Source organism: Lepisosteus platostomus, chromosome 13, assembly GCF_059453375.1.
Source record: "Lepisosteus platostomus isolate fLepPlt1 chromosome 13, fLepPlt1.hap1, whole genome shotgun sequence".
Lineage (NCBI taxonomy): Eukaryota > Metazoa > Chordata > Actinopteri > Semionotiformes > Lepisosteidae > Lepisosteus > Lepisosteus platostomus.
The window spans coordinates 44,793,746-44,810,544 of record NC_142623.1 but is presented as its reverse complement, the minus strand read 5'-3'; positions in this window follow the sequence as shown (position 1 = coordinate 44,810,544).

Here is a 16,799-nt window from a genome sequence, read left to right as displayed (position 1 = left end):
TAATGCACTGACTTATTCAATATACAGAACATAAGACATAAGATTAACAGGCAGCAAGTGAACGAACTGTTATGAAATGCCCTTTTCTACTTGCACCTTTGCAGGATAGGAAAGCAGAAGGTATGTCAACATGGTGGTACTCAGTGGATTTAGATCATTCCCTCACCAATATGCTTGTTTACTACAAAGAACCTAAACAGATGCTAAATAATCTGCTGCATAAATTTTACATGCATAATATTTGTTTGCAAAATCCTATTAGGGTACATTCTAACCCATCCACTTCAGCTCAAAAACCCTTACAGCACATATGGGTACATAGAGCAATCTACTTGTTCAGCTGGGTGGTATTATTTGTTTCCAAACTTTTATGTTTTAAATTATTATGTAGGGCTTAGTGTTTAAGTCAAGAAAAGCATTGCAGCCAAGGGGATACATAGGAATGCTATGCACAGATTGTAGGAACACAAGATTCATGAACACATTCTGAACCAAGACTGTTGCTGCTGCTACAGAACTATAAATATTGTCATGCAAGTGTAGCATATAAGAATGCTAAACGATGGCCAGTGAGCCGAGTTTCTTAGAAACTTGAGAAGATCTTTGTTTTAGATATATGCGTGATTAGAGCTACATACAATTTAAAGCATCAACTAAAATAGTATGCCTGGAGTTTTATTGGTTGAGCTATTTGCAAGTAGCTCAATTTTTACATTTTTATTTTTTTTTACATTTATTCTGCAGTTTCCAAAATGATTCATAAATGTTTGAGAAACTAGCTACTGTAGCAGTCGGAGATGATCCAGACAGGTACTGCAGGTGGTGCAACACGCTATTGTGTTGTGCAAATTAATGAATACTTGCGAATGTCGAGGACCTCTAACTTTCATTTTCATACATTTTTAATCAGTCAGTCCAAAACTACAGGCTAGCGTTATTTATGCATGGAAAAAATCCTACATTCTACTTCATGATTTGTGATGTCTCATGATTACTTTATGATGTTTAATGAGAACAAGGTCTCATTCTCTTTCCTGAAAATATTGCAATTGCTATAAATTAATTATCTCCTTCATTTATGAGTATAGTTTGAAGACAATTTGGCAAGAACATGTCACTTTGAACTTGGGGACCTTACACACAGTCTGAATTGGAGTACATTCAGACTTACAATTATGTTTGTTTTAAAATTGTACATTAATTTTGTGATGGCATGGAATATCCTCTTGTGACTAGTGTACTTTTTTAGAAGGTGAAAGTACAGCAGCTCAATGAATTTCATCACATTGTTGTACATAAGTGGAAGCTTAATGTGTCTGTCTTTATATTTGCCAAACAGTTAAACCTAGACTAATAATGAAGTGATATGTTCATGGACAGCATTGTTCTGGGGTTGCTGCACCACAGCACTTGAGTCTTAGGATTGGATTTAATACATAGCCTCCCAAATCAGGTGACCCAGTCTTGTGACACAGCAGGAGTGGCGCTGTGTCCTCTCTGAGCCCACAAACAACCGTGGTCAAATCCCAGTAGCAGCAGAGCAGAACTGCATGGATTATGCCTGCTTGGGATTTTTTCCAGGTACTACAGTTGCCAGAGAGTTTCAATTGTGCTTGGCATCTGTAAACAGTCCCATTGTGTGTGAATCCATACCTTGCGATGGCCTGGCATCCTTATCCAAGGTGTGGGATGGCCCAGGCACGCTGTGCTCCTAGTATAGGTTCTGGGTTGCTGCAGCCTTCACTGGATTAAGCAGCTTTGTGATATTGGATGGCTGGATCATAGGATCACATCTTTAGGTTCTGCACCTTGCTGTTCCTGGTATCTTGTCTGCGTGTCTTGTCGCCAGTTGTTGCACACATAGTAGCTGTTAAAGCTGATGCTGTGGTTACCCTCTGGGTAAATAGATGAAAACATACTTTTAATGCTGAACTTCGTTAAACAATAACAAAAATAAGATTTGCATGAAACAATCAGCAAGAGCAAATGAGTATAAAGACCCTGTGCAGTGTGATGGGTATGGGGTTCAGGGAGTGGTAGTGATAATGATGTCATCAGAGTGGGCCAGCTGGGGAATTTGAGTCAGTTTTTAACAGTGCATCAGTTTTAAAGTGAAGTTCTTAACAATATGGCCTATTAGAGCGAACATAATATTCTCCAAGTCCCAGATGTGAAATTCGGCAATGCCAATTTTCATTTATACGCCATATTTAAGTCTTAGGAACAATAGACTTATTTTAAAAGGCTGTTTATTCTCACTATTGTTCCTGAATGATGACCAGAAAACCCCAGAGAAGCTGTGTTTCAGCCCTGTCTGATTTTTTTTTGTGATTGAGGTCTTCTTTCAGAGATACAGGAACTGCCAGTGGCAAGGTGCCTGGCTGTAACCTACAGCGTTGTTCCTCACCATTCCTTAACAGAAGCATTTCTAAAGAATACATTTTACACAATAACACACAAAGGAGGACAGTACCAGATCTCCTGTATCTGCAATTTGGTGAAAATGCTGCAGTAAATACTGTTTTAGAAGGAAGGAAAGGAGCTGGAAAAGAAAAACAGTTACTGTATATCACACAGGGAGTGCTTACTCTGCAGTCTACTGACCTAAGAGAAGCACACCACTCTGCTTCCCAATTTTCTAACAGCCTGCAAATATCTTGCTGTCTCATTCTAATTTAGATTAATGGCTCTATTGGTTATATGTGCCTGGTGAGATTTATGCTGTCTTAACGGTGGCTGTAGTAATTCACCAGTGACTATATATTTTACTTGAAATACACAAACTTTCAATAAAGGCTGGATGAAGACTTGGGGCTGGAATTGTATACAAATCCCTAGGGAAGATCACGCACTCTTATACATCCAAGCTCAATAAATAGGCATGCTAAGAAGACCAATAAAAAAGGTCAGAGAGGGTAACAATATTACAATAAAAACAAATTGTATTAACAGTCCCACAATCAACCCTCTCTTTTGTATTATTGCTTACAAAACAGCATAACATTGATTATTGCAAACATTGTAGAAATGCAACTCCAGATTCAAGCAGGAATGAAGTTACTTTTAATGTACTTTTAGCATACGTAGGCTGTAGAAGAACAAGTAAAGGTTCATTATTCGAGGCACCTGAAGAGAGACATACAGTACAGTATGCAACAATTATTACTGTCTATCACACAATTTAGATTTTACTGAGATAAGCTCATTAGAGGTTAGAAATTGACCTATTTCTCTGTAATTGTGAGCAGAATGAATTTTGTACCATTATTACTTGCAGTATCATTTTGCCTTGAAGACATCTCAGTCAAGAAAGGCCAAAAGAACTCCAGTTGTTTTTTAACCATACTCATGTTTTTAACCTTTGTGATGCGGTGAGCAGTGGTGCTTTGAGTGTGCATTCTTACCCCAAAAAGATTAGTGAACCTATCCACAGTATCTGCAGGATTTAAAGGAACAAGTAAAGGTTTATAAGGAATAAATGCATGCTGACGCAGCTCCTGACTTGAACTATCTGCAGGATTTGCCTCTTTCTCACTAACTTATCCACACAAAGTGTAGTTCAGATGCTGGCCAACGCTATTCATCCTCTCTGACTCATTCACAGTGCAGGCACTCATCTGGTCTTTGCTCTGTCTTGTTTCTCTCATGTCATGCCATTGCCTACATCCCTCCTTTGGTTTCAGTAGCTGCACACACTCTGTTCTTGCCTACTGCTGTCTTAACCACTCTGCCCCAGTCCTCTCCCAGTCCCTCAACTCTTCGTATACCACCCCTCAGACTTGTCCACTGCCCCATCTCCACCAGACTGTCATACCCTTATTCCAATGCCCCACCTCATGCTTGTCTCTGGCCCACTGGCAGAGAAGTGGACAACCTGTCCGAACCACCCTCAGCTCCTCAAGACAGTTTAGACAGCACCTGTTCTCCCTCACACTGCAGTGAACTTTCACCACCAGCTCACACAGCACTGTCTTCAGTGGCGTCCCTGCCTGACTGCAACGATTCTTTCCAGACCTGCATGTTGCTGACTGCTCGGGATTGTTCTCACTCTGCTCTGTGCCACGCAGGCCTAACATGTTCCCATCATGCTGTTATTTTTTTTGTAATTTGTATTTCTTTACTAAATTGAAACGATTTTGCAAATTATACTAATAGCTCATGTGTATCTCTATTTCTAACATCTAGGCCACTCACAGGACAATGGACAAGGTGAAAGCTTACCCTTCTCTGTCTGAAGTGGTGCATACCTGAGGGAATGCACTTTTTTGACTAAGCCAGATGTTTGCAGTGAGTGATGCAGGAGGGGGAAGAGTTTTGCCCTTGTATCGGCTTGTTTACTGTATGTTGCTAGCTGCTCATCTCTTCACTGTGCTCCTACTTTCCCACTGCCTAGATTTTGAATGCATTTTAAGGTGTATGGTGAATATAATGTTAAGAAATCAAGGTCACTAAAAATAGATTGCCAGTTTCCCTGGGTTGTCTAGACAGAGCTATACAGGCTATTTTTAGAAAGCTATGGATTCTGAAACTAACTTGACACTCGTTGAGTCAGCAGAAAGAGCAGCCGCTGCTCTGACAGGGGAGTCTGTGCAGATGCAGATCCACTCCCAGGAAATGAGCTGCTACGGTTCTTCGGCTGTGGGTACTCCTTTCAGAACAACAGATGCAGTGGTTTTGGGGTTTATAGGAATTGCAAGTTTGCTTTGAGATCCTGTACAAAAGAAGCACAATGTTACGGCTGTGGAGCCTTCTTAGGCTCGCACCCAAAGAAAGCTCCACAGCTGAAATGTGTTTCTTTTCTTCTCTTTTCATAGAACAAATCTTTACTTGTTCCTGTATGTATAAAAGTGCATTTAAAGTTCGAAATGTGCATCTCTGAAAAGAACATGCATGATGTACAAACTGATAGTAGTCAAAAGTGGAGGTTTTTTGCATCACACATAATATTGCAGTGTAATAAGGCACTGCAGTATACAGTACTAGTAGTTAGAAGGTCTCTGTCTGTATCAGCCATATGTTATGGTTAAAAACACAGCCACACACTAGGAGGTCAAGAAATGCATTTGTCATAATTCAATTTTGGATATCAACATATCAATAAGTTGGAAACTGGCAATAACGATCAATTGGAAATCTTTGTGTTAAAATAAGAAAAATATGTCTAAGTCAATCTTGCAGTTTCTAACGTGAAAACAGTATAAAAATAATTCACCAATTTATATAACACTAGATTATATACGTACCTCATTGTGTCCCTATTTCCAACATTTACACATACTGTAGGCCACAACATCCAGGTATTTATGAAACAATTTGTTTGAAAACATCATATCATATTCTGCATAGTGATTAATCTATAAGGGTATTATTTACTGTATTTTAGGTCTGTTACATTCTTACTGCATTGCATCTACTTGTTATTCATAGAATCAACACCAAGCTCTTTAAATGTCACTTGCACAAAAGAATCTGTCAGGAAGTGAACTGTGGTGTTTAAGTAAAATGTCAGAGACTTGAGGAACTGTTGTCATTGTCAGTTTCAACAATTTGCCTGTCGAATAAGTGTTCACTTTTACAACCAATATCTCTTCTTACAAAATCTAAAAACGGTAATTAACTTGAAAGTGGAAAGCAATTTAAACATATTTTGGCAAAGGGGTGATTTTCATTTGGGATGAACAATTTACTCGCTGAATCTACCGTCTTGAGGTTATTAAAAGAAGCTTGCCAGAAGGCATCAGATGTCCTCTTTTGTGAAGTGTAGATACATTTCTCAATGTTTCAAATGTTTTCTAAACTTGAGTATTACAATTTTTATACTGTAAAATTTTCTGCTATAAAATATTCATGCAAAGGTTTGATATATTGTACGCAAATAGAAACAAATCAAATAAAAAATAAGAATAAAATAATTAAAACATTAAACTAAATCAAATTAGAAGTAAGTGAGAAAACTTAAAGGTAAACAGTAAAAGTGAGTTGTTAAACACTGGATTCTTTAAGTATGATCAGTACAACACAGGATTCATCAGTGAAGAGGATGTCCAATCAATTCTCTCAATTAAATATTAGGCATAAGCACAATGGGTATTCTGGGATTCTACAAATCAGCCTCCTGAATCTGTCTGCAAACATTCTTGTGAAACTATTAAAAGTCTGTATTGAGAGTACTCTATGTGTCGAGTATACTGTATAGGAGCTGGGGTAACATATTTCTGTTCACACCACCTGTACAATTAGTTGGCCAACCCTTTGTAATGTTCCACGTTGAACATTTTTCCTGAAATTTTCCTAACAGGCTTTAGGTACTTGCTTTTTAAGACTCTTCATGTGAATGTGCCATTTCATAGAAAGCATGTTTGTTGTGAATATACAGCAGTTTTACAGCATTTACAAAAGTTACAAGTTACAAAGTCATCTGGAGTGGTGCATATTGTTTGCATTATTTACTGGCATTGTAAGACTTGATATTTTCTGAAAACATAACTGTAACATAGTGCAGTATTTTACAGTAGAGGAAATTAGGGATTTACTGAGCAATGTTAATAATTATCTGAATATTAAAAAACAAACCTTGTAAAATACTCTTCCTAAAATATAGCACTGTTAGCTTATGTTTGTTTTATGGCTTTAATAGTAAAACAATAAATCTTCATGATCTGTAATTATAACCATCTCCAATGTAATCTCAGATAATGATATTTATAAGATTCATAACTTTGATAAATGCAAGATTTATAGCTTTACCATGTGCATCATACATCAAGCAGTGACCGGATCTAAAAGGATGAAACAGCGACCAGTGTATAAAAAACTTGGATTAATAGATCCACACTTCTTCTATTCTTCTACAGAACAAGACCTCTTAACAGCTAGTTGGGAAACAATAATCTTCACATCTCCTTCAACACTTTGGACATAAAAGGACACTAATTCCTCATCTTAAATTCATTCTCATTGCTAGCACTGTAAGTGAACTTTGGCTTTTATTAGGTTATGAAATTACCATTATGAAAACAAACCTGTACAGTGCAGTTATTTAGAACATGAAATTTTAACTTGATAATAGCTAATATTAATATTAAAAGTATGCCTTAATTAACAAAAGCAGCAGTCTTGGTGGGGTCAATGCAACAGGTGTAATTACACATGTTATCTGGAGGCTATGAGCCTAGGAGGGCATGCAGTTCTCCTGATCGTCCTATGAAGCAGGTTCTCTGACAGCCAGCCATCCTGACAATGCTTGAAGCACACAGAGGTGGGAGGTGAGTAATACATTGAGGCACAGGGTTCTCAGTGACAATAACAGCAACTCCTCGTGTTTATCTAGACACGAAGAGCATGGCGCACAAGCGAGGATGGGTTCCACACCTTTCACTTCATTTGATTGCAGAAACGTGGTTCATCTAAAATGATAGAGGTTAATGTAGAATTACCATCATTTGGTAATGTTACATTCATCTCCATCATTTGGTCCAGAATGACAGCACAGGTAGAAGAGGAGGTGTGCAGAAGAACATTCAGGCTCTGGAACTAACAGCTAGAGGAAACAAGAGTCTCTGAACCTACGTGGGTAAGACTCCCTAAAAAATGTAAAATACCGTATCAAAGGTATACTGCTAGCAATATGCTATAGGCTATTAAATGTAGATGTTGATTATAATTCAGTACTGTATAATGTATATGCCAAAGAAGAGTTATTTTTACGGGAGACTTCAACTTTCCACACATAGACTGGGAAAAAAACACTATAGGAACATCAGAAGCAGAAACTGAAAGACCTGGTTAATGACTGCTTTCTTACCCAGCTTGTCAGAGTTCCTTAAAAGACAATATGTTTGTATAGATATTGTTTTTTCAAACACTCTAGACAGAGTGAGGCAAAGAGGAGTGAGAGATCCATTGGGGAACTGTAATTCTTTAAGTATTATAAAATAATGTTAAGTATATGTTTAAAATGTATAGGATGAGTTCAAAGCAAAAGCTTACAATTTCCAGAAAGAAGACCTTGAAGACATGAGACATTTCATCAAGGGGATAAGATTGGTATGAAAAGGTACAACAAAGCCCAGACAATAGTAGAGGTGGTCCAGCAGCTCTGTTGTTAGCAGCTGAGGGTAGGAGCACGACATCCATGGAGACGATCCCTCAGTGTACTGGGTGGCCTACACATGCCGCATGGCCTTCCCATATTCCCATCCGTATTCTCGTACTGCATACTGTATTGCAAACCAGGCCATTCCCCACATATGCCTTTGTATCGAGGCTACTTTGTGCCTTGTGGGCATCTCCCATTTGTGGTGGCTGCATTTCAGCATTCAAAGTCCTTGACTGAGCTACATCCGCTGCCATACTGAAGAAGCCTCTTTCAAGGCAATTCTCAGATGCGGCACTAAGAATCCAATTTTAACAGAAATTCTGAATGGTTAGACAGGGAACAGCTCTACGATCTGGTTAAAAGATCTGTGACCATCTCATTTACTCACATTCAACAAAATCACTTCCCAGGTTACTGATGGCAAAAGGTTTCCTGGCAAAAGGTTTAAAAATGTCAAAAGGTTTAATATTAATTTAAATTTAAATTATTTTTTACTCTGATACTACTTAATGCTATACATTGTTTTCATTTGAACTAAACTGATACACACTATTCTGAGACATTGTTTGTCACTGAGAACTCATCTGCGTCTCCTCTCTTTCTAGTTGGCTTTCAGCTCAGTTTTTTCTCCAGAGAAGACGTATTTTACCATATTGCTGCCATCTAATAGAGGATTATTTCAGCCATAAATTAGAATTTTCATTGGCTTTTCCGTACGTTTTTTCGACCACTTAACTTCCTCTCTTACCGATGTCAAACCTGTGAGGTATGCCCCTCTAGTGGTAAAACTCTCTTTTTTTGTCTCTTGTGACAGGCAAAAAAGTAATTGGTGTATCACTAAAACAAGACCACAGATGCAGAAACATTTTTGCAATACTCTGTATTGTTATTGCTTCAGATAGAAAAATTAATTATTTTCATGCAGAAATAAAATACTAAAAAGCACCTTTACAGTCTGGTAATTTTACAGTGTGGTAATTCGTTCCATAAAAACCCCTAATGTGTGTCTCTTTTACTAATTTACTGCTTGGGTTTCTAATTGGGCTGGTTTTGTGTGTTTTAAACAAAACCAATACAATGTAACTCAGGCATTTTGAACTATTTGATTATCAGGTGTGTTGGTTTTCACTTACAGATTTCCTAAGGTATAGAACTCATTGCAACAAATAGAATGTGGCTTCAATTTGAATTGATTGTCTAGCAATAATAAGGTACTGTAGGTAGTGATCTACTAGAAGTAAATTTACACACTTCCTTTAAAAGTACTGGATACTGGCATTTCAGCAAGCAGCTTCAACAAGGTTCCTTTTATTGTCCACATAGAAACAAACAACTGTAATTGAGGATTCTGCTACAGTATCAAAATGAAAAATTAATTGACTGATTAATATAAATTGGGGAAAGTCTTTACAGTGCAGCTAAAAACATAAGAAAGCTTCAGGTGCTGAAATGCAAAATAAATGGGAAATCTTAGAAATCAAGAATGCCCAATTAAAACACAAAGTGCTCTAATATTTTTTAAAAAATGGGAGCCTGTGGTTTTACTGAGTAGTAATTGAAATTCTCACACTGTGCTTGCCAGTAGCTGATCAAACATTTGCTTTGTACCCAGGTGTGTTGAGCCATGATTGCGTTATGTAAACATTTTAGTTTTTGTGGTATTTTATTATATTATTTATGTGAACTTTGTTCCGTTTGTTAATGTATATATTTGGGTTTACGACATACTTTTGGGGGCGTTAATTCATGCGCACCCTGGGCGCCACAGGTGGCACGTTCTTCGGGTCAATTCTCAGACCATTGCGGACGCTGATGAGGTAAGACGCACGTTACTCTCTCTCTCCAATGAACTTCTGTAATTTTATTTTAATCGATGTATTTTTGTTTTAAACGATTAATAATGTGGCGTGATATATTGGTGACTCCTTTATGAAGCATGTGCTGCACTGTTAGGTTGCAAGTAATGTTTTATTTGATGAATCAGAATATCAGAATGTCCGACCTTAAGGGTTACTGTATATGTTAGCGTGCCGTAGTGTGCTAGTCTAGCGACAAGTGGTCATCAAGATGCGCATGCTAACATTTTGTTTTTGTCTTTATTGCACACTAGAGTGGTAATGTTATTTCTGCGAATATTGCGGTTGTATGTTAAATTAATAATGGTACTGAATAAGTGTAATGTTTATTGAATTGTACCGTGTTTAACAACGTGTTATATTTTGTTGAGGAAGAGACATTTAATGCGTGTATGCGTGTAACGCCCACGTGTTTTATGTCCTATGAGGTGTGCCGTTAATTTCGTTGTAACTTTCTTTTCTTTGATACTGTAACGCTTACGTGTTTCGCCGACGGAACAGGCCGGAGGCTATGGCACGGGTTGGTAGGATATTTATTAAAGACCCTGAGAGGGGTTACACACATAGGGAAAGCACTACACAGACACAAGAGGGAAGAGGGTGTTTCCAGCCCTGTCCCACTATATACGGCCCGGTAGTCCCGCCCCTCAGCCACCGTTCCCAGCCTGCCTTGCGTGCGCATGGCTACAGCGCCTCACGTGGGCGCTACACTATCTTAGGCCTGTCGGTTTTATTAACCGAATGTCAATATGCAACCAAAAAGAAGAGTTGCATTGTAGAATGTGATAATGGGGTATTGGATTATATCACATATTGTGGAGAATAAGTATACTGTGATGATAGATAAAACATGTATAAGAAAAATGGACAATTTAGGTGTCTTATTATACCTGTTGTAAATGGTTGACATTAAGGTGATACATGTGTTGTAGTGTAAGTTTATGTATATGGTAGATATTATATAGATGAGATATAATATCAGAAAATGTAAATTTTATTTCTATATGTAATGTAAGTTCAAGTTCATGTTTATTTGTCATTCCAGCCATATACAAGTATACAGTGAAACGAAATATCGTTCCTCCTCGTCCACGGTGCAAATACAGGCAGGACAGACAGGACACTGACAGACATTGTAGACAGGATACACAGTGCAAAGTAAAAGGTAAAATAGCTAACACAATATACACAACACGTTGGGGAGATTCAAACCCTGTTTCTGGAATTGGGGTGGGTGCCAGTAGATTCCAGGGTGTGGAGGAGCCTGACAGCCTGCGGGAAGAAGCTGTTCCAGAGTCTGGTGGAGCTGGCCCGTACACTGTGATATCTTTTCCCAGATGGTAGGAGGGCAAAGTTTATGAGAATGTCGGGAGGGGTCCTCTACTATACTGGGGGCCCTGTGTAAGCAGCGTTTGTGACAGGTGACAGAAATGGCAGGGAGGGAGGCTCCAATAATCTTTTCAGCTGTTTCCACAATCCGTTGCAGGGTCTTGCGGTCTGAAGTGTTGCGATTCCCAAACCAAACAGTGATGCAGCTGGTCAAGGTGCTCTCAATGGTGCTTCTGTAGAGAGTGGTAAGAATGGGCGGGGGGAGGTTTGCCCTCCTCAGTCACTGCAGGAAATAGACGCTGCTGTGCTTTCTTGGCTAGGGAGGTGGTATTGAGGGACCAGGTGAAGTCATCTGTAATGTGTAACACGATTGTAATAAGAACTGAGACGTATTGTGGACGCTGATGGGGAGGGGGAGACATTTAGAGTGTAATGCCCATGTGTTTTATGTCCTACAAGGGAATAAAACCACAGACCTCTACCTGGTGTCCCTTGGTCGTCATTGACACAACGCAGAAGATGATCACAAGTAGCTGTCCGCTACAGCTTCATATTGTAACTAAATGAAGCTCAGAATAGACATTGTATTTTAGTAGTACCTTCTAAACAATGCTATAAAATTTAGAAAAAAATGAGCATGTTTTGACATCAGAAATAATTAAAAAAACAATCATTGTCACCAAAGCCCAATAATCAAGGAAACAGTTTGTGCCCTGGCAGAAGTAAATGCACACCTGTAACAAATACATTAGTAGGATGGGGCTCCTACTAGAGCTGTAGCATTGTAATATGGATTATCAGTAAATACTTTCAACTATTACTCTCTAATAGCAAGCAATTGTTTCGCAATGTACTCATAGTGCTGAGAATACATATTGTTTATAAAGTTGAACAGAATTTGGACAAAGTGTGTGATGGAGGCATATCTTCATTATACCCTGCCTGTACTGTATGTCTTTACATGCCTCTGGAATGTATTTGCAGTCGCCGACCTCTGTGACCAGCGAGGAACAGAAGAAGGTTATGCATGCCCCTCAGCTCTCTAATTGAAATGTGATCTCCTTTTCCTCCACCCTAAAAGCTGTCTGTCTTGTTTTGTCTCTGGACAAAGGTTGTGTCTGTCTCACATCTGCAGCTGTGCCGTGCAGTCTTGAGAGACCCTCTGCATGCAGTTGGCCAGTGCTTCACTCCCTGCATGCCGGCTCTGTAATATCTCCTGCTGTTCTGCATGCTCGTGCCGGCAGTCTGGACAGGTCACATTTCGATCTTTCTGTTTTAATCAAGAAGTTGTGAAATGCCAGCATTTGCTTGGATGTAGCCAATTTACAGTCTTGTCTCAGAGATGTTTCACATCCTCCAAGAGGAAACGGCACTCTGGAAATTCAATTGGAATTAAATAGTGAGAAACCAAGACACCAGGTTTTGTGTTCAATTTTTGGATCAGCACACAAATGTTAATTGGGACAAGTGAAGTATTTTGCTTTAAAAAATCTTTTTGTGCTTGTAAGAATATATTTTTGAATGCATCCCAATGCACCTAAGTCATAGGGGCTTGTATTGGCTATTCGGTGCCTATCTTTTTGTGATCGAAAGAGAAAAATCACACACTTCATTAACTTAAAACTGCACTGCACTGGCAGTGACATTGTCTCACACTTGTTTTCAGTAGGGCTCAGATCAGGAGACCTCAGGACTGGATGGTCTATCTGGGTACTTGGTTGTGCAGTCTAGACCAGCCACGATGCCAGCTCACCACCTCTTTTCTGTAATGGTCTGAAGCACTGCTGTAGCAGGCAAAGGCCCTGGCACTATAATCAGAACTGTATCTAGATTAGTAGGGCTACTCGATGTGGTTCAAGCATTTGTGGAAATGCTGGGTGTCAGCCATGCTGATTAATGCTCAAGTCATCTCCACAGACTAATCCCTTGACTTTGTTGTGTGGAAGTTTGAAGAGCAGAGATTGCTGTGTGGTGTTTGTGTGTTTTTGCACTGGCAAAAAAGGACTAGTTGCATCACTACTTTTAATGCTGCAAAGTAGACAACACCACAGTGTTGCACCTTCAACTGTTGTTACACAATTTAGTCCTTTCATAGTTTTCAAGTATCCATTTGTTTCAAGCTCCTCTCCTTATTATTTCTATCTAACATGCCTGTAATACTGGAAGAACTCAGGTGGTTTTGAATTGTTCAAGTTCAAGTTTATTGTCATTATACTCATATACAGGTATATGGTATAAAGAAATGCTATTTAGCTAGCTCTCAGACGATAAGTAGTACAAAAAAACAACAATACAATTGTATAATAAAAGAAAGACAGAGACAACGGGCAGTGTGCAAAACAACAACAGGCAATGTGCAAAACAACATCAGTTGTGCAAAAACATCAACATCAACAGAATGAAATAAAGAATAGAAAATTACAGGGAGTGAGCTTTTTAACATGTGAGGTAGAGGTAGATTTTAATGTGTGTTTGAGTTTTTGGTAATAAAGAAGGCACTGTGAGGTTCAGATCGTAGGTGAGAGAGGCTGGGAGTTTAATAGCTTGATAGTGCGAGGGTAAAAACTGTCTCTGAGTCTGGTTGTCCGGGCCTGAATGCTCCGGTACCATTTTCCAGATGGTAGAGGGTCATACAGTCTGGAGTGTGTGGGGTCTTTGATGATGCTTAGAGCTTTCCTCGAGCACTGTCTGTCATAAATGTCCTGTATGGATGGGAGGGCAACCCCAGTGATGGACTGGGCAGTTTTCACCACCCGCTGTAGGGCTTTGCGGTCAGCAATACTGCAGTTGCCATACCACATTGTGATGCAACCCGTCAGTGTGCTTTCTGTAGTGCATCTGTAACATTTAGTGAGGATCTGGGGACATATCTTAGGAAATACAGACACTGTTGCGCATTCTTGATCAGACAGGTGGCGTAGAGAGACCATGTGAGGTCCCTGGTGATGTGGACGCCAAGGAGTTTGAAGTTACTGACCCTTTCCACTGTAGTCCCGTTGATGTGGAGAGGGGCATGTCCGTTTTGCAGTTTCCTGAAATCACCGATCAGCTCCCTGGTTTTGCTGACATTGAGGGTGAGGTTGTTGTCTTCACACCACGTTGTAAGGAGATTGACCTCCTCCCTGTAGGCCCTCTCACCATTGCCTGTGATCAGAGCTACAGCTGTGGTGTCATCGGCACACTTGATGATGGAGTTGGTGTTGTGTTTGGCCTTAGAGTCGTGGGAGGTCTGACGGGTCCAGTTTCAAGATCAGCAACAACTGAGACGTCTGCTCTTGTAGTGACTATGAGTTCATAACAATAATTGTAGAGGGTTTTTTCCATTGTTTCCTGAATGAATTAGATTCAGATGTTGCCCTTGGGGGATATTTGGTTCAAAGGAGCCCCTGTATCTCTGTATAATTTGTTTTGTCATATCACCATTAATCACCGTGAGTAACCGTCAGGCATTCACTGCATTCCCAACGTATGCATTCAGCACACAGCCATTCATATCATCCCGTGATATCACACCATGCAGATCGCAGCTCAACTTGCTGTAACAGATGTGCAGTTCTATTTGCGTTTTTAGCCCCCAGATGAAACGGATAAACGCGTTTTGTGCAACATTCAGCAGAGGAGCAAGTCCTTGTTACTTCAATGCAAAAGCAGCCCACAACCCTACGGAAATGAAGACAGTACCATGTTTTTCTGCCTGTTTTGCGAGGGTAAAAATGCATCACCTGAAAACATTTAATTGAAGGGTTCTGCAACATCAGTATAGCTAGAATGGGAAATCAGGTTCACTATGAATTTTTGACGGCAAAGTTGAAAGAAGATTTGAATTTTAATGAGCATTATTTATGGTAATACTCCAGATAAGCCTGCAGGGAGGGATATAACACTGAGTACCAGAACACCTCACACAAGAGCAGTGTGAGAAAAAGTTAATTGGACTACAAGACGGCCTTAATTGTATTTTGTGTAATACTATGTTTTCATATGAATCATTAATATGTGATGATTCTTCTTGCCTTAACTTTTAGAAATGCTGTCCATGTTACTTGGTCAAAATAAAAAAAAATGACAGACCATATCTTCAAATCTTGTATTTGTAACAAATTTATAAAATATAACGGAAACTGTGCCTTTTGACCAATTATAATATTTTAAGGTTAAGGAATATTCATTAATCCTATTGCTACTAAAATCCAGGCCAGTGCTGTTTTAAGATGCTTGCGTTGGATGCATCATAAAGGCACAATTCATCAAAGTGTTACAGCTCTTGATGTTTTAATGCTAAAGTATGTCCATGATATTGCACTGCTGCTTAGCTCAAGACACAGAACCGAAAGCAGATCTCCATGCTGGGCTGAAGGTATAAATGTATTCATTTGAAAGCCATGTGACCATTGTGGCCGCCCAAGAAGACCGTGGCAAAATCATCAAACATTTGAAGGAGGGAGAGAGTTCTATGCCAAAGAAGCTCTGCTAGATTGCTCTATTTTACGAAGTGAGTGAAGTGCCACCTACTGGCCATGTCCAATAGCTGCAGTCTATTGTAATGATACTCCATTCCAAGAGGACTGCACTCCTGAAGATGCTGTAGCTGCCCTTATTCTGCTGCATGCTTTCTGTTGATCTGTCTCTATAGCCACTTTGCAGCACTTCTACATTCCCGCTGCTCTTTATCATGCATTAGCCCAGTGTTACCAATTGATAAGATCACTTTATTGGCCATATACAATTTCTTGTATTTGGAATTTGTCTTTTCGCATACCCCAGCTTGCTCTCCGTGAGACACAGAGATAGGGAGAGAAGCTTGGGGTCAGAGCGCAGGGCCGGCCATTTATATGGCGCCCCTGGAGCAGCTGGGGTTAAGGGCCTCGCTCAGGGGCCCAACGGAGTAGGATTCCTCTGCCGGCCGCGGGATACAAACCGGCAACCTTCCAGCCATAGGCGCAGGTCCTGAGCAACAGAGCCACCACACCGCAGTGTGGAACTATTAAAACATTTTATAAAAAATATTATTCATTTCAGATCATGAAAATGTACTATGAATTGTGGTTTTATGATGAGTTCATTAGTCATATACAGTATACTATAAAATGCAAGTAATAGGTGTAGTCCATGCTAAAAAGAGAAGAGAGAAACAATGTTTCGGCTGTGAAGCCTTTTTCAGGTGTGAGGGCCTTATTCTGCACACATTACCTGTTCCGGTCTTGGTAGTGTTCCTGCTACAAACTATATACAGTACCTTCTTATATTCCTTATATCTCAAAATATTTTCGCAGAATGTAAATTTGCATGAGACTGGCATTTGTTTCAAACTTGGCCATGTTAAAAGTTATTGTATTTTCTCACAGGTTGTTAGCTGGTAATGTACTACTGAAATAATACATAACCTTGCCATTAGCTTTATCTTTCAATATGAAGACTGTGCTTGATGTATTTGTTCTACATTATTTTCTTAAGCCAATGAAGATGTAAGAATGTGAACTAGGCCACTGGCTTTGTTTGAAACTACTCCCTTTCTC